The 23722-nt window shown below is 42.9% G+C and overlaps 1 protein-coding gene and 1 long non-coding RNA gene across 7 annotated transcripts in view; one reads left to right on the top strand and one right to left on the bottom strand.

Moving 5' to 3' along the window:
- Positions 1 to 1935: 1935 nt before the first annotated feature.
- LOC145344450 (uncharacterized) lies at positions 1936 to 7748 on the bottom strand. Its single transcript, XR_013886870.1, has 2 exons — positions 6210 to 7748; positions 1936 to 1979 (listed from the first exon to the last, which is right to left on the bottom strand). It is a non-coding gene; the product is annotated as an uncharacterized LOC145344450 (long non-coding RNA).
- A 264-nt stretch (positions 7749 to 8012) lies between these two features.
- prr33 (proline rich 33) overlaps positions 8013 to 23722 on the top strand; it is a 51162-nt gene continuing 35452 nt past the window's right edge. For 4 of the 6 annotated variants that reach the window (XM_080190295.1, XM_080190290.1, XM_080190291.1 and 1 more), the window contains exon 1: positions 8013 to 8324. The gene's annotated coding sequence lies outside the window, so the exon portion shown is untranslated. Of the gene's footprint in view, positions 8325 to 20175; positions 20333 to 20442; positions 20475 to 23722 lie in introns of all 6 variants that reach the window. The other 2 variants (XM_080190292.1, XM_080190296.1) reach the window with 2 other exon arrangements.

Here is a 23722-nt window from a genome sequence, read left to right as displayed (position 1 = left end):
CTCTTGGGTAAATGTGGATTAGTGCAGCAAAGATTTCTTAAAGTCAAATCATGATTAACTAACTTAATTGAGTTTTGTGACGAGGTAAGAGATAGAGTTGTGGAGGGTAATGTGGTGTATTTGGGCTGCCTAAAGCATTTGATATGTTGAAATCCATGGAATAGATGGGAACAAATGTGATGTGACAGGAAACAGAAAGTAATGATGAATGTACATTTTTTGGATTGGAAGAATATACTGAAGGGGCATCAGCTTTCCTTGATCTACATTAATGATCTACATTAATGAGCTAAATTTGGGTGCACAAGTCTCAAAATTTGCAAATGGCATAAGATTTTGAAGTATTGCAATCTGTGAAGAGGATAATGATTGACTTCAGGAAGCTACGGGTAGGTTGGTGGAAGGGATGGACATGTTAAATTTAATACAGAGAAGTGAAAAGTGATACATTTCAATCAGAAGAATGAGGAAAAGGCAATATAAAATAATGGGTATAATTACAAAGAAAGTGTAGAAATTGAGAGACTGAGAGGTATATCTGCACAAGTGGCAGGACAAGTTGAGAAAGTGATTCAAAAGGAATATGTGATCTTCAGCTTTATAAAAAGAAGTGTAAGATTATAAAAGCAAATAAGTCATGATGAATCTTTCTAAAACATTGCTTTGACTTCAGTTGGAATATTGTACCCAAATTTGGTTATTACATTTTAGGCTTCAGATAGTGTGCAGAGAAGATTTCTGAGGTTCCAATGATGAAGAATTTCAGTTTTAAGGATAGATTAGAGAAGCTGGAACATTTTCCTTTGAGTAGTAAGAAGTCTCACAACACCGGGTTAAAGATCAACAGGTTTATTTGGAATCATGGACTTTCAGAGCGCTGCTCCTTCATTGGGAGAAGGAGTGGCGCTCTGAAAGTTTGTGATTCCAAAGAAACTTGTTGAACTTTAACTTGGTGTTGTGAGACTTCTTGCTGTGCTCATCCCAGTCCGACGCCGGCATCTCCACATCATGGCTCCTTTAAGTAGGATGAGAGGAGATTGGATAGAAGCATCCAAAATCATGGGGGATCGACACAGAAAGATCAAGGACCAGAGGATATTGGATTAAGGTGAATGGCAAAAGAACCAATGGCAATATGGGGAAAAATGGGCAATATGGAGGGGTGTTAACTGAATAACTCTTGCAGAGAGCCAGAACGGACAACTGGAGCCAAATAGCCTCCTTCTGTGCCTGTAACCATTCATTGGAAAGGTAAGTTTGAAGTTATTAACTATGGGATGGGAAGAACAGGGTACTACATCAATCTCCACAAAATTAACTGGGCCACTACCCACTAGGGCTACAACTCCCATCACCTTTCTCCCAGAGCACTTGACATTGAGTCAATTTGGATAAAGTGAGCTGAATCTGGATACCCCATTGGCCCTGGTTCTATTTAAGTAAAGACAGTCTCAGAATAGTTCTGGCTGCTTCACTATTGGAACCAGTGTGGCGCTGGCATGCTCCATAACTTCAAATTAACCCACAAGGGTTTATGTTGAAATCAAAATTATCTTAAATATTACACAATAATATTGGCCAAAACTTAAGATAAAAAATGAAGAATTGTGAACAACTAGACATTAGAATGTGATAGAATCCTCATGCTACACAACCAAGAGATTATTACAAGGATTACAATACGTGTGTGTAAAAAGATTGGATTCACTCCATTTCTGCATGTCAGCCAAATGATGCTGTCATTTACCTTCATACCTGCAAGAAGAGAAAAGAACAGGGGGTTACTCACAGATAAAATAATCCAGCATCACATCAACATTGATTCGTTTAATGACTTTAAAATGCAAAACTGAGATGGTGCTCATCTACTTTAACTGAGTCATCCCAAGCATTGGTTAACCAAAGTTATGACTAATAATACTTCAAATAAATACTTACACTTCTTCAGTGTCAGACATTTTGAGCTGGGCCCCTTGGGTCTGCAAAAAAAAAGGAATCTCTATCAGCATGTTACATCCGAGACAAGGGCCATCGCCTTCAGTCTTGCCATTTGAAGTATGCAAACATGTAATGAAAACCATCCACCAGAAATAGCCTGATTAACAGTGCAGAACTAATGTCGCCTTCTTGATACAGTCACCAAAATGCAGGGGAGATAGCACTGTCGCCATACAGGAGTCTGTAGATCAGCTGTCCATACAGACATGGTGAGCTGTCACACTGTCATTTCCTGATTTATTCACACGCCAATGGGATTATCGATTTATATTTTCTACATATTCCTGACTATCTGTCATATGCCAACCCACCCTTCCCACACAACCCACTTGGGAATCATTTAGGAATGGCAGGCAAATTTGTTCTGTCACTGCCAGAAGAGTCTCGTCCATCAGCTTTGAATGCCAGGAATATGGATACACAATATTGCTACCTTTGAAAGTAGTTGTAGCAGGCGCCTAGATTTCCAACAAACATGGTCAAGTGGGCTAGGCACCTGGCCTTAGAAGTGCAAAGTCAACAAAAACATTTCATTTAATTTTAATAGACAGAACCTGTCCCCCAACCCTAGGGTGAAGGGTAGCACCTTCACTTCTTGATATAGCACAGTGCCACAGTCATTAGCACTGTTGTCTCATGGTGTAAGGGATTCAGGTTCGATTCCCGGCTTGGGTAACTGCCTGTGCGGCGTCTACACATTCTCCCAGTGTCTGTGTGGGTTTCGTCCAAGTGCTCTGGTTTCCTCCCACAGTCTGAAGGAGGTGCTAGTTCGGTGCATTGGCCATGCTAAATTCTCCCTCAAGTATCAGTGTATTCAAACAGGTGGTGACTAGAGGATTTTCACAGTAACTTCATTGCAGGGTGAATTTAAGCTTACTTGTGACACAAATAAATTAACTTTAACTAACACACTGGATGGAAGAGGCTATAGTGATGCAAACGTGGGAATCTATTCAATAAAGAGCTTCAATCTTTCCCTTAGGTTCAATCTAAAAATAAAACATTGAAGCAATGCTGAAAAGGAAGTCTCCCCCCCAGCCCCCGATCCCAGTAAGATTCTTGATTAAAAAATCAAAACAGAAAGTGCTGAATAAACTCAGCAGGTCTGGCAGCATCTGCGGAGAGAGAAACAGAGTTAAATGTTTCTGTTTCTTTCCCCACCGGTGCTGCCAGATCTGCTAGGTTTCCCCAGGGTTTTGTGCAGTATTCCAGCGTCCGCAGTAAGATTTCCTGATTCACTTTAAACAGTCGAGGCAGCAAGGAAAGTTCAGATGCACTATCCGGCTAAAGTGGCCTGCAACCGAACCCCTCCCCTTCCCCGGTCTGTGCTGCTGATTTTACACCGAGAATCTTGCACTTTTTTCTGCTGTAACCTGGGTGGAAAAGCTGTGGGAAGCTCTACGTAAAGGGCTTTACATCTTCCCGTGGCCATGGAATGGAAATTTCTGTGAAAGTTCACTTTCAGTGACAACGAAATTGTGCTTTCGCATTCATGCTGCAAACTCCTTCATTTAAAATATTGCAGCAATCTCCTTTTTCAAAAAATAAGGATCCTCACCAGACTGTCGCGCAATAATTATTTTCCTTTTGTATTGCTGTCTATTCCTTTCTTCCTGAAGGCAGAGCTCCAGGACCTGCCTGTGGAATCTTGCACCAGTGTTTGTTGTAGTGAGGTGTGAATGAGGGGCTATTTAACTGGAGTACCATCACAACCAAGCACTGACTGTGACCGCAGACATTGGCACCTACTGGTCCCTGTGTGCTCCACGTACAGAACCGAGGTGAGCTAGACCGAAAGAAAACGATTTCTGATATTGTGAGGCAACTGTTTCACATTCACTTCCCACCCCCAAAAGAAAATATTTCAAAATGTGAATGTCTCATATTACTTGTTTTAACTGCGTATTTTCTTGATTGTACTGCTGTAGAAAAACACAGACCCACATATAGCAATGACTAATACTGATATGGAAATATGCATAAAATTGCAGGTGACACAGTGGTCAGCATTGCTGCCTCATAGCACTAGGGACCTGGGTTCGATTCCCAGTTTGGGTCACTGTCTGTGCCGAGTTTGCACATTGTCCCCATGTCTGCGTGGGTTTCCTCTGGGTGTGGTTTCCTCCCACAGTCCAAAGGTGTGTGGGTTAGGTATGCTAAATTCTCCTTCAATGTACTCAAACAGGCACCGGAGTGTGGCGAGTACAGTAACTTCATTGCAGTGTTAATGTAAGTCTATTTGCGACTAATAAATAAACTTTACTTTTTAAAAAAAAACACTCCGAAAGATGTGCTGGTTAGGTGCATTGGCCATGCTAAGTTCTCCCTCAGTGTACCCAAACAGGCACCGAAGTGTGGCTACTATGGGATTTTCACAGTAATTTCATTGCAGTGTTAATATAAGCCTACTTATGATACTAATAAATAAACTTAAAAATCCTTTCCTCTCCACTCATCCTGATTCCCTATATTAGGACAATGACTAATCTTCAAAATTACTTAATTGGCTATAAAATGTTTTGACACCTGCTGTGGTTGTGATTTTTTTTAAAGTTAAATATATATTTCGTGTCGTTCTAGATTCAGACACTGACTTGTGTGGGGAAGGGTTAATGCACAAATTTCGAAGACACGCAGAAGCTGATCCAGAACTGAGGTGGAGAGAGCAAAGTGAGTGGACAGTTTCATTTAGAAATGTCTTTTATGAAAAGTTCAGCAGGAGACGAGAAGGCAGATCCAACAGCTGGGAATGCGCAACCCCGTGCACTCGCAAGATCCTATTTCGACGTCTTCAGCTTGCAAGGATCACTCGAGTATTCTCCTTCCTAATTAGGCGATGTCTTCTCAGTGTCCAGTTAAAGTAATCCTGCGCGACTGGGACACGGCTCGGCTGCAGCTGCTAGCCGCTTCACTGGCTGCCGAGTAAATCTAATTTCCTTAGCTAAAGTAACATTCAGTTCAATCAATTCAATTAAACGCCACACATTCGGGTTATTTCGAGCAAGAACATTAAATTAATCATCATCAGATACCCACGACGCCAACAAGCCCTTTCCAGAGACGTATTGATGCCAGTGTAATTTATTCTTTGCCTTATGGACTTTGCCATATTGCTGTGCTTCTCTATCACATGGCTTGCAGAGTTGAATACAATCTGATTCGTTGTTCTAGGGCAGAAGACCAGCTAGTGATTTAACAGTTTCCCTGCATTCTCGCTGGGAACTTTCATCTTTCCCTCTAATGAGTCTCTTGTGGTTATTTACCTCACTCTCTCAATCCCATTCTCTCTCACTCGATCTCCATCTTTCCAGTTCAGTTTCCTCTCTTTTCCAAATCTCTCTATGTTCCTAGTTCACCCCCCCCCCCCAGCACCCCACACGTGTGGCCCAGTCATGTGGAATCTTATGAATAAGATTGTCAGAATCAGGGTTCTTTCAAACCTACTATCTGACCCTGTGCCATATTCTCCATAATGAGCTTTTTTTCCCCCTTTAACTCAGGAGCCTTGCATGCAAACAGGAAAAAAGCCATTGCTGCCGAACCCTCCTCGTCAGCAGGTATCCACATTCTACACTCCACTCACTGTCAACCATACAGACCAGCTATTTCTTTCATCTAACTGTGATTGTTTCCGATTCTCTAAAGTCATTGTTACAGAAATAACCCTTTAGTTTAGAAAAACCCATCACACTGAGACAGTCCGTCTCACAGCGGAGCCTTCCGATCTAATTTAAACATCATCATTAAAATCATTCCCCTGTTATCTACCGCCATAAAAAAGGGGTAATCTGGAATTGAAACGTCAGCTGTCTTCTCCCCTTACAGATGCTGCCAGACCTGCTGAGATTTTCCAGTATTTTCTCTCTTGAAACCTGATTCAGTCATGTTTGGAGGTTTCCAAACGAGCCAAACGCAAAAAGGGGTTCCCACATTAGACTGAATATTCCACAGCCAGTGATTTAACAGTTTCCCTGCATTCTCCTGATCAAGGTAACATTACATCCAGAAAGTGCCCAACTGGAGGATGCACATGAAGAATGGTTTAGAGAGTAGCAGCTACTGTTGGTTGATCTGCTCTGATTGGAAACTATCTAAACATTATGAATACCATCGTGTATGTCAAAGCACATTACTGCTCAACCCATTCGCTGTCAAGGTTGGCCGTGATTTTAAGAAAATTCGCCCAGAGAGCGCGCTATGTCGGATCTTACCACAAAGCGAAGCGGACTGACGGGTGGAGGGAGGATCCCTGGTGGGCTTTAGCCAGGCTGTCGGTCCTGCTGCACTCCACAAGATGATTAGTCCAGGTCTTATAGTGAAACCCGAGCCGCCGGGAAGCCCGATTGGTCCCGACCACTTGAAGAACACCGGGAAGGGAGAAAAAAAAACGTTTCTAATTTTAGCAGGACGAGAAGAGAAGCGGCAAGCGAGGAGCCGCTCATTTGGTTATTTGTGGAAGCTAAGCAAGCAGAAATATCTGCTGGATTTGGGAAGGGGGGAGGGCGGGGTGCAGACCCTGAAGAAAAGGCAGCAGCGAGCAGGACATGTTCCATTCTTATCTCTGCTGCTTGTAGAAGTCACTTCCCTGCAGAGGCTGATTGAGCTGCTGTGCACAGCCCCGGTGATTTTCCGCGCCTTTTGTTCAGTTTTCCGGTTATAATTTTGACTGTACACACGGAATTCTGAAGAAGTCATTTTGAAATAAAAACAAAAAAAGCTGGATAAACTCAGCAGATCTGGCAGCATCTGTGGAGAGAGAAAGACACTTAAATTTTGGGATCTAAATGATCTTTCTGCAATCATTTTGGACTCCAAACGTCTACTCCGATTCTGTCTCCGGAGATGTTAACGGACCTGCTGAGTTTATCCCAGTAGATTATATTTTTATTAAATACATGTGCAATCTGTATATGGGGAGTCAATAAACTGTCAACGTTAAACTGTTAAACTGTTAATAAACTGTACCCACTACTAACTCATTTATCCAAAGACGACATTGGAAGAGTTTCCTTTTGAATTTAGAAAGTATTTAATGATTATTTGAAATGAAAGTTGCAGTAAGAAAAGCCATCCTGAACTGAAACGTTGGCTCTATCCTTACTCTCTCTACAGATGCTGTCAGATCTGCTGAGATTTTGCAACATTCTCTGTTTTTGTTTCAGATTTCCAGCATCCGCAGTCTTGTTTTTATTGCAGTAAGTTCTGTTCCCGGTGTTAACACTAACATTCTGCATGCCAGTCAGGACATTGCTATATGTGTCAGCATTTCCACCAAATATTTCCCATTTCTGCAGAAAATGCCGGATAAACTCAGCAGCTCTGACCTTTATCCAGCATTTTTCTTTTGTTTTTATTTCGGATTTTACTTCCCATTGACATCCTGGATTTCCTTGTTCTGCACCGAATTCGCCAATTCCTGTGAATGGGCTGCGAATAGAACAGGTGGGGTAAATGGCCCCATTGCTATGACTGGATACCGAGATCAGCAGCAATGTAAGACCGCTCACATTTTCCATCCAAAAATGTATTTTTACAATAGGGAATGAATGTCAGTGTCCCTCATTCAGAATGTTTCAGTTTGACACACTTCTCCATGTATTAGAACCTTTCAAAAAAGCTTTTCAGTAACTGTTCCTTAATAAGTTGAACTTCACCCAGCGGCAGAATCAACCTTCAATGCATTCACGATCATTAACTTGACTGTACCGCGTTAGCTTCAGTCTGGCTGTAAGTAATGCAAAGTGATAAGCTCGATCCCCTGAGTTAATTCCATAAGATCTGATGCCCACCCCCCCCCCCCACACACACATAGACACAACCCCTTCTCCTCCATTATTACCCCCATTCGCTAGAACAGCCCCCTCCTACATATTAATAGCAGCCCCCTTCCCACCAGCACACACACGCACGCACACAGACACACGAAGCGGTGATGGTGTAATGCCAAGTCCCAGGCCAATAGGAGTCAGTCTTCCCTGAACAGAGTTAAAAGAAACTCGTTGTCTCTAGGTGATGTTACAAAATTAAGAGGGGGAAGGGAGGGAGTGGAAACACGCCCCGAATTAGAGAGACGGCATACCAACCCTGTATGGAGTAAAGACACTTTAGTTAATGCCTAACTAAACACCACGGGCGATTTTTTTTTATTTTAGGCAGAGGTTTAACGGGATCAAGCTGTTGAGTTGGATGCAGGAGGGTACAGGGTCAGTGCAGGATGAACTCTCCCAACCTGCAGTCCGAGGGTATGAGCAACAAATCTCACTGAGCGAACAAGGGATCTCTGCAAGCTGCAGCAAGCACCTCAAACCCTCTCTGCAAAACTGCAGGTAAATGGCGTTTACTTTAGCCTTGTAAGTTATACAGCAACAACAACAAAAATCAAGATTGGAATGTGGAGGAAGAGAAAGCCCAAGGGAAATTTGTGTGGTGTTAATGTAATTTAATAAGTGAATCTAATTTGGTCTGTGAAAGGCCAGAAATAAGACAAAGCCAGTACAGTTAATGCACTGTAAATGCAGATTAGAACCTGATTTAATTAAATGAGACCAGTATAAAAGTGACTCACAAATCTATAGATTGTTAGTTCTTCGAAAGTGCTTTGCACCAATATGTTTTTCAACATTTAAGACACTATTATATAATGTCTTAGCTTAATAGCTAATTTAAATTGCAGTTTGTTAAAGGAGAATCAATCAAGTAGTCTTGCAGTCTTTTATCTGAGATTTGAAAACTAACCATAAAATGCCAACTGCACCACTTAATATGATTTTAGATATATAATATTGCAATAGGACAAGTAACTTAGGTAGTATTCCTACCTGAATTTATAATGTATTTACACTTATTATGTGCGGTGCATTTTGCTAGTTGCATACCTCAGTTTTGCAAAAGAAATGCTGACGTGAGGGATAACTTTCTTGCCTGAAATACATTACAGTTCCATATGCAAATTGGAATCCAGCCAGTGTCATTGATACATCCTCTCCCTTTTAACCTCAGATACACGGGCAGTGTTCTTATTATCGGTCAGCATTGTAACAATGAAACGCCTTCTGTTAAGTAATAAAAACATAATTTCCCAGTTGGTTCACAAAGTCAAAAGTATAGCTTTGGGCAACTGACTGTAACTAATAGATTGAGAAGTGTGTCAAACAGACACATTCGGAATGAGTGGTAGTGGTCTGATTCTCCAAAGTTTAGGATGGAAAATGTGAACTGTCTTATATTGTTGCTGACACTGGTATCCAATAGCGTATGGCTGCATTGAACCTTTCTATCCCATCTTGTATCCTTTGCTATTCATCATTACCTGTTCTAAAAAGTCAAATGGTAGGTTGGCCTTCATGAGAGGATTCTAATACAGGGAGTAGGGATGTCTTGCTGCAATTATACAGGGCCTTAGTGAGACCACACCTGGAATATTGTGTTCAGTTTTAGTCTCCTCATCTGAGGAACATGTTCTTGCTATGGAAGGAATGCAGAGAAGGCTTACCAGACTGATTCCTGGAATTGTGGGACTGACATGGGAGGAGAGGTTGAATTGGTGAAGATTATATTGACTGGAGTTTAGAAGAATGAGGGGAGGATCTCATAGCAGCCTATAAAATTCTAACAGGACTAGACAGGGGAAAGCAGGAATAGGTTAGTGTTGGATGATTAGCCATGATCGTACAAAATGGCAGAGCAGGCTCAAAGGACCAAATGACCTATCCTGCTTCTATTTTTGATGTAATCAGTCAGCTATTCGCAGGAATTGTGACTTCCATGCAGAAGGAAGAAATCTAGGATGGGAATTAGAAGTGTTCAGTGCATTGCTGATATATACCTTCACTTAAGCTGTGTACTGTTAAATTAGTTGTTTTTTTTTATATGTCTGGGGTAATCATTCTGAATGGAAACAAGCAGTCTGCACACACACATATTCTGTGTACACTAATATTTATTAATTCCTAGGATGTGGGCAGCTTTGATAAAGTCCTTTCCAAAGTGCTGTTGAGAAGCTGATAAGCATTCTGCTTTCCTGACCTATTGTAATCTGTGTGGTGAAGATGGTGGCATTCTCTTGCATCTGTTATCCTTGTGGTAGAAGTCACACGTTTTGGAGGAACTTTAGCGAGTTGCAGTACAACTTATATGTTACAGGCTACAACCATGATACACTATGGTGGGTGTGAATGTTTAGGATGGAGGATGAGGTAATCAATCTGCCTGCTTTGTTTTTGCATGGTGTTCAGCTTTTTGAGTTTTGTTGGAGCTACACTCAACCAGGCCAGGCAAGTATTCCATCACATTTCTGACTTGTGCCTTGTAGGTGGTGGGAAGACTTTGTGGTGTCAGGAAGTGAGTTCCTTGTTGCAGAACTCTCAACCCCCGATCTACTGTTGTAATCACTGTATTTATATGGCTGATCCAGTTAAGTTTCTAGTCAATGCTCCCACGCATTCCCCTCTCCCCCACCCAGCCACCAAACATTTCCTCCAGAATGATGATACTGGGGAATAAGATGGTGGCAATGCAACTGGCAATGTCAAGGGGAGGGGGTTGGACCCTCTCATTGAAGATATTCATTATTTGGCATTAGTGTGGCATGAATGTTACTAACCAGTAATCAGCTGAAATCTGGCTATTGTCAGCAGCACAGACTCCGTCATTATCTGGTGAGGTGTGAATGGAACTGAACAGTGCAATCATCATTGAAGAGCCCACATCTGGCCTTATGATGAATGAAGTGATATTCCCTGGGGAACTCTTATAGTAAAGTTCTAGAGCTGAACTGATTGGCCTCCAACAACTGCAGCCATCTTTTTTTTTATGCTGGTATGACTCCACTCAATGGAGAATTTTTTCCTTGACCCCCATTAATCTCTATTCCATGAAGGCTCCTTGATGCCACATGGGATCAAATTTTGCCCTGATATCAAGGGCAATCACTTTATTCCTCAGCTCGGGGAAACAACTCTTGTCCATATTATTAGTCAAGCTTTGAATAAGAACTGAATGGTTTTGGCAGAACCCAAACTGAGCAACAACATGCATATGTTACCTAGTATCTTTTTGAAGGAGCATTCGAGGTGATTCATTTCCAATGAGCAGCGAAGGATTCTTTAATAGTTGCTATAGTCACCAACAAAATGGATTAAAAAAAACACATTCCTATGGAGTTGAATACTTGTGATCAGAACTACCTACTAGCATCACCCTTTTGCCTGTCCAGCCAGTCCCACTCCCCACACCACTCTCTACCCCAATCTCCATCCCTACATTTCCGCTCAGCAAAGTTAGTGTCCTGCCATTTGTGATCTTCAAAGTGTAAAGGCAGATTGTGTATTTAGTGTTAATGAGGCCCAACTTTCAATGGCCAAGGGACTATTGGTTGATGTGTTGCTGGCCTGCGCAGTGTCAAACTTGGGCCTAGTGACAAAGTTCGAAAAATTACGTTTTAGTGATAAATGAGAAAACACCCACTTTTCCTGTAACAGTGACCTGATCATGTTACCTCTTGGCTCAGTGATAACATTCACACCTCCTGACACTTTGTTAAACCTCCTCACGACTGTTTCACTGAATAGACTCTTACGCATAGTCGGCATGGTAACAGAGTGGATTAGCACTGCTGCCTCACAATGCAGAGCCCTGGGTTCAATTCTGGCCTCAGGTCACTGTGTGCAGTTTGCACATTCTCCCTGTGTCTGCATGCATTTCCTCCGGGTGCTCTGGTTTTCTCCCATAGTCCAAAGATAGGTGGGTTAGGTTGATTGGTCATGCTAAATTGACCCTAGTGTCAAGGGATTAGCAGAATAAATATATGGGTTTACAGGAATAAGGCCTGGGTGGGATTGTTGTCAGTGCAGACTTGATGAGCCAAATCGCCACCTTCTGCACTCTAGGGGCTCTATGAGTCTATCTTTTCTCAGCAATAACACAATTACTATGTACTGATAGAATGTACAGGACAGAAATTGTCTGTTTGGCCCAACTAGTCAATTCCAGCTCCAGTTGAACCTCCTCCCATTCATCCTCATTTAACTCTGTCAGCCCAATTCTCTATTCCTTTCTGCCTCATTTGATTTTCTAGCATCCCCTTAAATGCATTAACCTGGCTCAGGAGCAACTCGTTTGCTTCCTAGCTTAGAGGTAATGCCCACCTCTTAGACTTGTGATGAAGAAAGACTGGCTGCAACATTACCAGTGGATAAGCAGCACATTATAACAGTCAGATTGTTATGTAGGAAACAGGATAATGAATGGCCAGGATACTGAGGAAAATATCACTTCTCTTTGGATAGTACTGTTGAATCTTCGTCATCTCTATGAAAGTTGGCATCTCCAACAGTGCAGGAGTCACTGTGTTTTACGCTGGATAAGGACTGGGGTTTGAACCCATGACCTACTGACTGAAAGCCAAGCATGCTACCAGATAAGTTTCCCCAGGGGTTTCTGATGCTGAACTGCTTTAATTTTAATGAGAAATTTGTGGAAACTCATTTTATAAGTCTGACCAGGGTTCCTGCAATGTTACAGTTAGCTGATCAAGAGTCATCTCAAGTGTAAAAGCAAATTACTGTGGATGCTGGAATCTGAAACCAAAAGAGAAAATGCTGGAAAATCTCAGCAGGTCTGGCAGCACCTGTAAGGAGAGAAGAGAGCAGATGTTTCAAGTCCAGATGACCCTTTGTCAAAGCTAAGTTGCTGGCTTAAGCCTTTTTCTGAAGTTCAGTTCTACAGGTGCTGATTATTACTCCTTAATTCTTAATGCCACTCCTTATATGACCATGCACAATGAATTTTGGCACATCATTTAACCACAGGAGTTTCTGAGTCCAGACTTACATTGAGCAGAGGTTGCTCCAAACTAGTCAGAGTGGAAACCCCTGTAATTTTATTGTTCAGACCAGGACATTGATGCCAATTGAAACACTGCTGCTGATAGAATCAGAATAACAAAAAGCATACAGTACAGAAGGAGGCAATTCTACCCATTGTGTCTGTGCTGCTTCTTTGCAAGGGCAGTGCACCGAGTGTCACTCCCCTGCCTTTTCCCCATAGCCTTACAAGTTCTTCCTCTTTCGATAATTATCCAAGTGTCTTTTGACACTTACTGCCAAATCTGTCTTATTCTCAGGCAATGCATTCCAGAAACTAATGATTTGATGCATAAAGAACTTTTTCTTCATGCCATCTATGCTTCTTTTGCCAACTACCTTAAATCAGTGTCCTCTGGTTCTCAACCCTTCCACCAAGTAAAGTTTATTTATTAATCACAAGTCAGGCTTACATTAACACTGCAGTGAAGTTACTGTGAAATTCCCCTAGTCACCACACTCCATGCCTCTTTGGGTCAATGCACCTAACTTAGTTCGTCTTTCAGAATGTAGGAGGAAATTGGAGCACTTGGAGGAAACCTATGCAGACATGGGAAGAAGGTGCAAATTCCACACAGACAATGACTCAAGATTTGAACTTGGATCCCTGGCACTGTGAAGTAGCAGTGCTAACCATTGTGCTACAATGCCACCCCAATGGGAACAGCCTTTCCTTATTTACTCTGTCTGGGCCCTCCCTGATTTTGAACTCCTCTATCAAATCTCCTCTCCATCTTCTCTTCTCCAAAGAGAACAGCCCCAGCTTCTCCAGCCTACACATCTGAAGTTCCTCATTCCAAGTACTTTTCTCAAGAATATTTGAATGTTCTGTCAGACAATAACTCACTCAGCACAAATATAGGATTGAATCTGAGTCTTTCCTGGCTTGCTTGGGTTGGTCATTTACAAGATAGACCCTTCAAGGGGTTTATTATTATGGAAACTTTACCTGTTGTTTGGATGCAAGACTTTATTTTAATGAGGGCATTATTATGTTTAAAGAGAACTTTGGGGCAGCTGAGGTTTTGGAACTGTTCTGGAACAGTCTGTTTATTTCCTTCCCCCCTCTGTACTGATTTCTAGAAAACTGAGCTGCACTACAAATTGTTAGAGTGAAGTTTTCCCACACCCCTTACAACTTTTCATTTCACGCAATGTTTGTAATGAAATAACTTAGATATGGCTCACTAAGTTACAGCATCACCCATGGTTCCATTGCTTTTTACAGATTCAGAATCTTGTACTGTCAATTCCAGAATTTTCTGTCTCTGTTTTTAAAATTTGTGTTTCTGTGGCGGAGGGAAAACATGACCTAATTCTGTTTCTGTCTCCACAGATGCTGCCAGATGTGCTGAGCATTTCCAGCATTTTCCGATTTTGTACCTTTTGTCCTTTTCAAGGCATATATGTGATTGTCTCTTAATTCTGTCCATACTGTCCAATTCAATGTCCTTTGCTGGTGACCTACTGATCAACTTTAGTTTCTTTATATTAATTTTTTTTTCCCCATCTTTCAATAATCAAATCTGAATCATTTCAAATGTTGAAACCAGTTCCCATTCTGTGTCTGCAGTCGGATTGTGCCGCAGTCGGATTGAGATACTCTGCCTCACACCCCCCAGCTGCTAATCTGTAAATTGTTCTTCTAGCCAGACTCATTTAACGCGATTAAATTTTAAACAAAATAGAAATAAACCTTAAGATGATCGTTTTACCCACTTGAAATAAACCAATATGATTGATGCTGGATTGTCACCATGTCAGTAATAGAAAGGTAATGTGCAAAAGCCACATAATTCCAACCCTCAAACTTGAGGCACCATATAATTAAACTTAAAAGTTTGATAAAACACTCAACTAATCACGTAAGCCGCCAAGTGTAATGGACACCACATGTTCCATCCACGCCAGGGTAGATTGCAATGGAGATTTCAGCATCCAAGTTAATACTAGATGTGTGAATGACTATCTTCATTTGGCCCAGGGGAATATCCAGAAGATTTACCTGTCCATCTCTGTACTCTGTAGGCAAAATTCGGAAGAGTTGGACTGAAATGGAAGAGGTGAAATTTTATCACCCCAGTTCCATGCACATATAACTCTAACAGCAGACATTGATTGTGATAGGCAACACTGGTTTGATTTCAGTTTGTTAATCTATCCCATGGCATTCAGAATCACATTGCTGCACTCGCCTTGTTCATTTGCATCATCTCTCAGACTGGAGATAAAATATGGAACCACCAAAATTTGCATGTCTCAGCTGCTCACTGGGTGAACTTGCTGAACCGCCGAGGAAGCGGCAACATTGAGATTTCTTTATTCTTTCATGGAATGCAGTTATCACTGGGAAGAGTAACACTCCCTAAATCTCTGTGAGAAGGTTCTGGTCATGTTGGAAAACCCAAATGCTATTAGAGAGTTTCAAGATTTTGATCCAATGACAGTGGAAGAATGGTGAGTTATTTCCAAGTCAGGATGTTGTGTGGCTTGCAGGTGAATTTGCAGATGGTGGTGGTCCAATACATCTGCTGTCCTCATTTTTCAAGGTGGAGGAGGTCACGGGTTTGGTACCTTCTGTTTAAGGATCCTAGGTGCTGCTTATGAGAAACACAGCTGCTGAGTGTCAGTGGTGGAGGGAGTGAATATTTAAGGCAGTGGATGGGGTGCTGATCAAGTGGGTTACATTGACCTGGATCGTGTTGAGCTTCTTTAGTGTTGTTGGAACTACACCTACCCAGGTAAGTGGACATTCCTGACTTGTGCCTTCTAGATGTTGTACACATTTTGGGAAGTCAGGAGGTGAGTTGCTCGCTCCAGAATTCCTAGCCTTTGATCTGTTCTTGTAACTGCAGTATTAAAATGGCTAATCCAATTAGGTTTCTGATAGCCCCAGGATGTTGATAGTCGGTGATTCAGCGATGGTGATGCCTTAAATGTGAAGGGGAGATGGTTAGATTTTCTCTTGTGGCAGTTGGTCATTACCTGGCACTTGTGTGTGAAAATGTTACTGGTGACTTCATGTATTCCAAGTCTTGCTACATATGAATACAGACCTCTTCAGTAAGTGAGGAGTTGCGAATGGTGCTGACTGTTGTGTCGTCATCTGTGAACACCCCTAATTTTGACTTTATGATGGTAGAAATGTCACTGATGAAGCAGCTGAAGGTGGTTGGGCCTGAGATCACTATCTTGAGAAACTCAGACAGTGATATGATTGATCTCCAACAACGAAAAGCAACTTCATTTGTATTCATTATGACTCCAATCATTGGAAAGATTTCCCCTGATTCACATTGACTCTAGTTTTGCCATACTTGGTAAAATGCTGCCTTGATGTCAATGGTAGTCACTCTCACCTCATGTCAGATTAATTGCTCATTAGAGGTTCAGTAAAGAAGAGGACTCAAGAGGTTTTTTTTTCACTGAATAAGAACTAGAATTGTATAGTGAGTTACTGTGGAAGGCAGTTGAATTGGAGAACACAGCTGGGTTCAGAAGATGATTATTTACGTTTCTGGAAAGAAGAGACCGTGAAGATGCATTGATATGATTGGGATTTAGGAGGCGCATCTCTGTGAAAGGATCTGGTCTGTTGGCCTGATGGTCTCTTCTTGATCCTTTTAAAATAAATCTTGTGCTTTAATTCTACAGTGAAAATTCAGTCCTACTTGTGACAAGTAGATTTAAATGGCAGAAAGTTGAACTGCCTGCACTGAGATAGCTAGGGAGTACAAGGCATCGAGGCCATTTCTATTCAGTTCTAAATTGAGTTTAGATGACTACCAATCACTCTACACATGACCATTCATCTTAAAGCTTCTGGGGGTGTTTAAGAATTAAGAATTTTGAAAAGGATTTGCTTTGCATTTATTCCTAACCCTTCATATATCTCAATCGTGAAGATTGATATCCTTCACATTGCTGGATACCAAAACTAACCATGTTAGTTAATGGATGGCATGGTGGCACAGTGGTTACCATTGCTGCCTTACAGCTCCAGGGACTTGGGTTCAATTACAGCCTTGACTGGAGTTTGCATGTTCTCCCCATGTCTGCGTGGGTTTTCTCCAGGTACTCCGGTTTCCACCCACTGTCCAAAGATGTGCAACTTAGGTAGATTGGCCATGCAAAAATTGCCCCTTAGTATCTCAGGAAGTGCAGGTTAGATGGATTAGCCTTGTTAAATGTGTACAGTTACAGGAATAGGGTGGGAGAAAGGACCTGGGTAAGATACTCTGTAAGAAGTCTCACAACACCAGGTTAAGGTCCAACAGATTTATTTGGTAGCAAAAGCCACTAGCTTTCGGAGCCCTGCTCCTTCGTCCGGTAAGTGGGACTTCTGTTCACAAACAGGGCGTATAAAGACACAAACTCAATTTATAAAATAAGGTTGGAATGCAAGTCTTTACAGGTAATCAAGTCTTAAAGACAATGTGAGTGGAGAGAGGGTTAAGCACAGGTTAAAGAGATATGTATTGTCTCCAGCCAGGACAGTTAGTGAGATTTTGCAAGCCCAGGCAAGTCATGGGGGTTACAGGTAGTAACTATCTGGAGGTGAACTTGGGTTCATATCACACTATCTGTAACCCCCACGTCCCTGGAACCGTGAGGCAGCAATGTAACCACTGTGCCACCATGGTGCTTGTTGAGAGCAAATCAGAATAAATACGATAAAATTCTTGGGACAGAAACAGTTATATATTCAGCCAGAAATCTTTAGACTTAGAACTGTATGAGCCAATAAACACAAATCCTTTATTTCTTCACTAGTGTTCCTTGCTGACTCTCTTTGCTGGTATGTGTGTATATGGTATCCTCAAATGGACAAAACACAGAAGGCAATTTTCAATACACTACATCACAGAAAGTTGAATGATATTACCCTGAAATTAAGATGGAACATTATTTCATTTTAATAGAGATTAATTGAATAACATGTCTATTTATTCAAAAAGTTTGAGTCTTCTTACCATTAAGATTAACAAGTAGCACGAACGTTGCACACTAATTAGATATTTGAGTCTTTAAAAAACTCCTCCTGTCTAGATTCCTTTTAAAGGAGTTATAACGTAGAGCATCATGTTCCAGCTTTTTTCCTCCTTCATAAAAAAAGCTATGTTTAGTGCTTGAATGTTTAGATGAATGAGAGGTCTATTTCATTAAAATATACAAGATTCTGAAGGGGCTTGACAGGGTGGATGCTGAGAGATTATTTCTGCTGGTTGGGGAATCTAAAATACAGGTCCTAGTCTCAGGATAAGAAGTCACTTATTTGGGACTCAGATTCATTTGCCTTCCCTCAATGGCTTAACAAAACAATCACACTTATTATGATGGGGATAAATCTATTCAAATGTAGTTGTCTCAAAAATGTTGGAATGTATATTTGATGTAAATGGAGGGAATCTGTATTATTAACACATGAAACGAGGAGTTAGAAAGACTCTGAGACATATTTCTGAGACTCAGAGTGCCAAATGACACCCCTCTCTCAGGCAATGACTTCTATGTCAACCAGTGAGTTAATGGTGGGGTGAGACTTTTGGCAGAACCTACTGCAAAGAAGATAAATGCTAAGCAAACCTATTGTCTATTTATCGGGTCTTTTTAAATTTTTTCTCTGCAAACTGCAGCAAATAAAGCTCATGCGTGACTGAAACTGCAGCAGTTATTCCCAACAAGGACAATAACTGGGATTTTATTGGGCGATTGTAGTTCTGTCCATCAGCCAGAGAGCCAGGCTGGGTGGGGGCAACGGCATGTTATACGTTTGGGATGAAGGGAGATCTGTCCAGATTTTAGGCCCATCCAGTATTAAATGAGTTGCCATCGGGGCTTGTGTCCCACACGATTCTGCTTCCAAGAGCTGCTGGTTAGTCAAAAATTAAGGAAGGAAGAAGGTAAGTGGGGTCAGGCTCTCTGGGGATAGTGCAACAGGCCCTGGCAAAGAGTAATTTGTGAGGGCAGAGAGGGTGACTATCTGAGTGCCTGCTTAGGACACGCTTTCACCCCAAGCCCACAGTATGGCCATCAAGGTTTACCAGGTGTTCTCCTCATGTGCCGGAGGGTTAACAGAAGGGACAGGAAGAGGCCCTAAATGTCCCTTAATTGCCATTTATTAGCCTCAGTTAACTTCTGAACTGGAGGCAATGTCATGACAGCAGGAAGGTAAGGACCTAGTAAATTACTGGTCATTTTGTTTTCTCCAGAAAGGTGCAATGAGTAGTGAATAATTACATCATACAAATTATGCATATAAAGTCAATCCCAGGTGTCACTGATGCTTCACTTCCTCGACTATCTCTGTTCTGTTGGAAAAAGCACCATCATTTTATGCAGCTCTTATTTACCCCCCTCAGACAGTGCCAACTCTTGCTCTGCCCTGTCCAACTGCCACTAATACTAACTTACTGGGCATTTAAAACAAAAAAAAATGGTCTGTTACAAGGAAACATTGAACAAATCCTACCCCACTGTCCATAAAATAGCCAAGTGATTGCTAAGGGAGTGATCTCCCATTTCAGAGGCTAAGTACAATGGTGGATGGGTTTATATGAAGTGTTTCCCATTGGGCAGCAGGATAGAAATCAAGTTAATTATTTATGCATCGGTGAGTAATTCTCTGAATCACAAGCTGGGGAGGGCACTGATTCATCCATCCTGCCATCACCTAACAGGGTTGAATGGGCACTATATTTAAATGCCACCTGAATACAAGCATTACTTTCAGCAGGCCAGCTGGGTGAAGGAAACATCTTGAAATGGCTGGACCAAAGTAAAGGGCTGCTCCCAGGTTCAGCAATGACTCCTTTGAGGCACTCATTTGTGGGGCCTCCCAGCATCAGAATGTCCCCTATCTGAGGGATGGCTCCAGGAGGCCCACCCACCTTACCTCACCAGCTTGGGAGGAAGTGGGAAGGGTGGTCAGGTCATCAGGCACCCAGCCAGGAAATGCCATCCAGTGCAGGAAAAGGATGAATGACCTCACATGCACTGCCAGGGTAAGTTAATTTCCAGCTCGGTCCAATCTCATGCTTCTATAAAGACATCGTGTACTCAAATGGTTACACTGCTCATGGATTTCTGCCAGTGTTAGCCAGGGAAACATCAGCACTGATTGTTTCACAGACACTTTCACACTATCAGCAGCTCATTTATCATGCTGCACAAACTCCATTCTCAGCCCTTACTGGGCAGGGTTCAGAACACACGAGATATACACACTTCCCAATCTCTCCTCACACCCCTTGATTGTTAATGTGTTAATAACCACTACTGCCCATCACATCCCATTCCATTTATCTTCACGCAGTCCAAGCTCATCCACAACCGCAGGGTGATATCCCAGGCAGGAGGGATGGCAGACTCCCAGGAGCAGTCCCAGTTTGGGGAGGATTCCGCTGGGTTGGCAGGTGAAGAGAAAGATCACTGCTGTGGAGAAGGAGAAATTGGCCTGCCCCAGCAAGCAAGTATGGATAAACCCGTTTTGTGTTGATTATATTCTGAAAATCACAATAAGTGATATACAATGTTGCACCCTTCCTGTTTGTGAACTAAATCTATCTTCTCTCTCTTACAGGCCACAAAGCTAGGCAGACCACCAGAGTTACCGTAAGCCCCCAGCCCCCAGGCCACGGCAGAGGAGGATGTTGAGGTGTAACGGATGAAGACACATCACTGCATTCACCTCCCCCCTCCACCAGCACAGCGACACACACCCAAGTCGGTCAAAGATCTAGGTTAGGTTCAGGGTTGCATTCTGGGGAATACCTCACTGACACAATGGCAATAGAAGGTAATGACAGTCGGGTCTCTGGCACTCGGAGCACTGGTGGAGATCAGACACTTGCTGCGTCTGAATCAGACAATGAGCCTCTGGAGGTGGCCATTTCTAACATGTTGGAGGTGACACGACAACAGTGGATAATCAGGTAGAGCAATGAGAGGCAGTCAACAGACTAAAGCCATTTGCATTCTATCTGGTGTGGTCCAACATGCAAGCGCCTAAAGTCCATGGGAAAGATGATGACCATCTTGGAGATCTTGGTGCAGCAGATCCTCTACTCCATTGCTATAGGTATTGGTGAGATCCATCAGTGGCAAGAGTGGGCAGGACACCTGAACCTCTCTCCAGGAGCCCCTTCTGCTCAGGAAGTCAGGCAGGGGCTGCAGTTGGTGACCCCAGGGCTATCCATTTAGAGTGTCCAGTCAATCCATTTTCTCCCTGCCTGTGACTCTAACAGAGTTGTCAAGGCTGAGGAGGGTGCAGCTGTCCCACAGCAGAACATGCAAAGCAGGCCTCTAGGAGTTGTACGTAGCATTGGTTAGGTCACAGCTGGAGTATTGTGTGCCATTCTGGTCACCTCACTATAGGAAGGATGTGATTGCACTAGAGGAGCTGTAAAGGAGATTCACCTGAGGGTTACCTAGAATAGAGCACTTGGGCTATAAAGAGAGACTGGATAGGATTGGATTATTTTCTTTAGAGTAACAAAGGCTGAGGGGTATGAACAGAGTGGATAGGAAACAGCTGATTGAAGGGTTGAGGGGTCAGTCACGGGGAGGGGGGTGGGGGGGGGTCAATCACAGGGGGGTGGTGGTGGGTGAGCAGGCATAGTTTTAAGTGAGGGGCAGGAGATTCAGTGTGGATTTGAGAAGAGAAAAACACTCAGAGGGTGGTGAGAATCTGGAATACACTGCCTGGGAAGGCAGTTGAGACCAGAAACCTCTCAACCTTTAAAAAGAATTTGGATGAGCACTTGAAATATCATAACACTCAGGGATATGGGACAAGTCCTGGACAATAGGATTAGCGCTATTTCAGCGGTCGTTATTGTTGGTGCAGACTCGATGGGCTGAAGGGCCTTTTTTGCATTGTACATGTTTGACTCTGTTAATGCCCAAATGGAGTGACTGGATTGTGAAGCCAGTGATTACTGCAGTCTCCTATTAAACTGCAACAAAAGGCAGTGTCTCCAATTGCATCTTCTGAAGGAATTCTTCCTCTTCACTCTATTTCAATGTTCAGACTCTAGGCATTTTGAGGAGGAATTGCTAACAGAACAAAGCATTAAGCACTTAAAGCCATCCAGCCCTCACCTTGCTGCCTTCACCAGCCACGGTGAGTCAGAGCTGGCTTTGCTGCTGAAGATTCAGGAATACTGTGATGACAATATTCAGTTCATGAAGGCCTTTCAGAAAATGGTGATGCTTTTCTACAAAGCTGTTCTGATTGAAGAAGCCATCTTGATGGTACAGAGAGCCTAGTATGGCAAAAAGGAGGAGAATCTTCCTGCAACAGTTGAAGAAATCTGGTCAATGAGAAGTGATTGGTCTTATTTTGCAGGAAGCAACCCTCATAGAGTTAATCAGCTTTTATACACAAGATTGTCACATTGCTGAAAGAGCCCCTTAGTCCAGCTGTGGCCTCCTCCCACACTGCCTTCCTACCCTGGTGCAGAATCTTTTCCAGTTTCAATGTCAAACTGCGCAATAACATCAGACTTTCAAGGTGGTGGTGCTGCATTTTTATTTTGAGGCAGCTTTGACTCGCCTCATGGCAGTGTTCCAGTCCCTCCAATCTTCCTGGAACCTCATTCTCCAGTCTCCCCCGTTAATCCTGGACCTCACTGTAATTGTGGTGGATATTCCAGTCCTTCCCTCCTAAACCCATAACTGGTGATGCCCCCTTGCTCCAAGTGGTCCTCACCCCTCCCATCTTCAAGCTTGTAAGCACGGTCACATACAGAGATAAACCTTCCCCCAGGGGAGCTGCACATACATCCCCGCCCCCCCCCCACCTCCCACACACGCACTCCCCCCCATCCCCTCCTTTATTATATTTCTCTCATTCACAGGCTGCAGATTTCTGCTCCATCCAATCTCTAGCTCATTACAAAGCCAGGCAATCCCACAGCCACTGAGTGCAGGACCATGATCACATCCAGCCTTATCCCAATTGAGCACACAGGCCTCACCCTCCCTGGAATGGACTATGATGTATATGCCATGCATAGCCCTACATCGTGACCCACAAAGCTCAGGACTGCCTATTACCTCTCACTTCAACTTCTTAGCCCCAGAGCATGGATTATACTTGTCTTTCAATGAGTTCTCCCGTTCCTTCATGACTGATCCTTCACTGACCATGAGTCTCTGTGCAGCCCACCGCTTCTGTGCAAGCCTTTCCCTTTCCCTATCTCCATGAGTCACTGTGTTATCCAGCCTTTGTCTGCTCCCTTGTGTTCCACAGTGTGCGTGTGCTCTCTCTAATTCATACAGTTCCATTCCTATCCAGCCCCTTCTATGTCTGCATTCTATCCTTCCATGTTGGGTTCCAGCTTCCCCACCCATCTGTCTCCCCTCTTCCTACCATTGCCCCCTCAACTCTCCAACCCCAGCATCACACTGGCATTGTTGAGGCAGTGCAGTTACATGTAGGCTTTGAATGTTGCACTCACCTCAAAGTCACCAGCAAATTGACTGTGGGCAGTTGCATGTCACTTGCATCCTGCTGAGATTTATAAGAACATAAGAACGTAGGCCATCTAGCCTTTCGAGCCTGCCCCGCCATTCAGTAAGATCATGGCTGATCTGAAGAGGATCAGTTCCACTTTCCTGCTGTCTCCCCATAACGCTTAGACTTAGATTTAGACTGTTTTAATTTGAATCTGGAGCGTAATTGGGAGGGGGAATGTGATTCTGCTGAGTAGCATTTTAATGAGTATCCAGATATGGATCAGTGGGAGACCTGACCCTCCATTAGTCCGCCATGCAAGTGGTGAGGGGAAAATTCCAAATTGATTTTCCGCCGGCGAAATTCCAACATTTGGTTTCTCTCCGAATTTTCTGTTTCCACC

Source organism: Carcharhinus amblyrhynchos, chromosome 6 (genome assembly GCF_965287045.1).
Source record: "Carcharhinus amblyrhynchos chromosome 6, sCarAmb.v2.hapA, whole genome shotgun sequence".
Taxonomy (NCBI): Eukaryota; Metazoa; Chordata; class Chondrichthyes; order Carcharhiniformes; family Carcharhinidae; genus Carcharhinus; species Carcharhinus amblyrhynchos.
The sequence above is the reverse complement of the archived record's forward strand: the minus strand, read 5'-3'. Positions and strand labels throughout refer to the sequence as shown.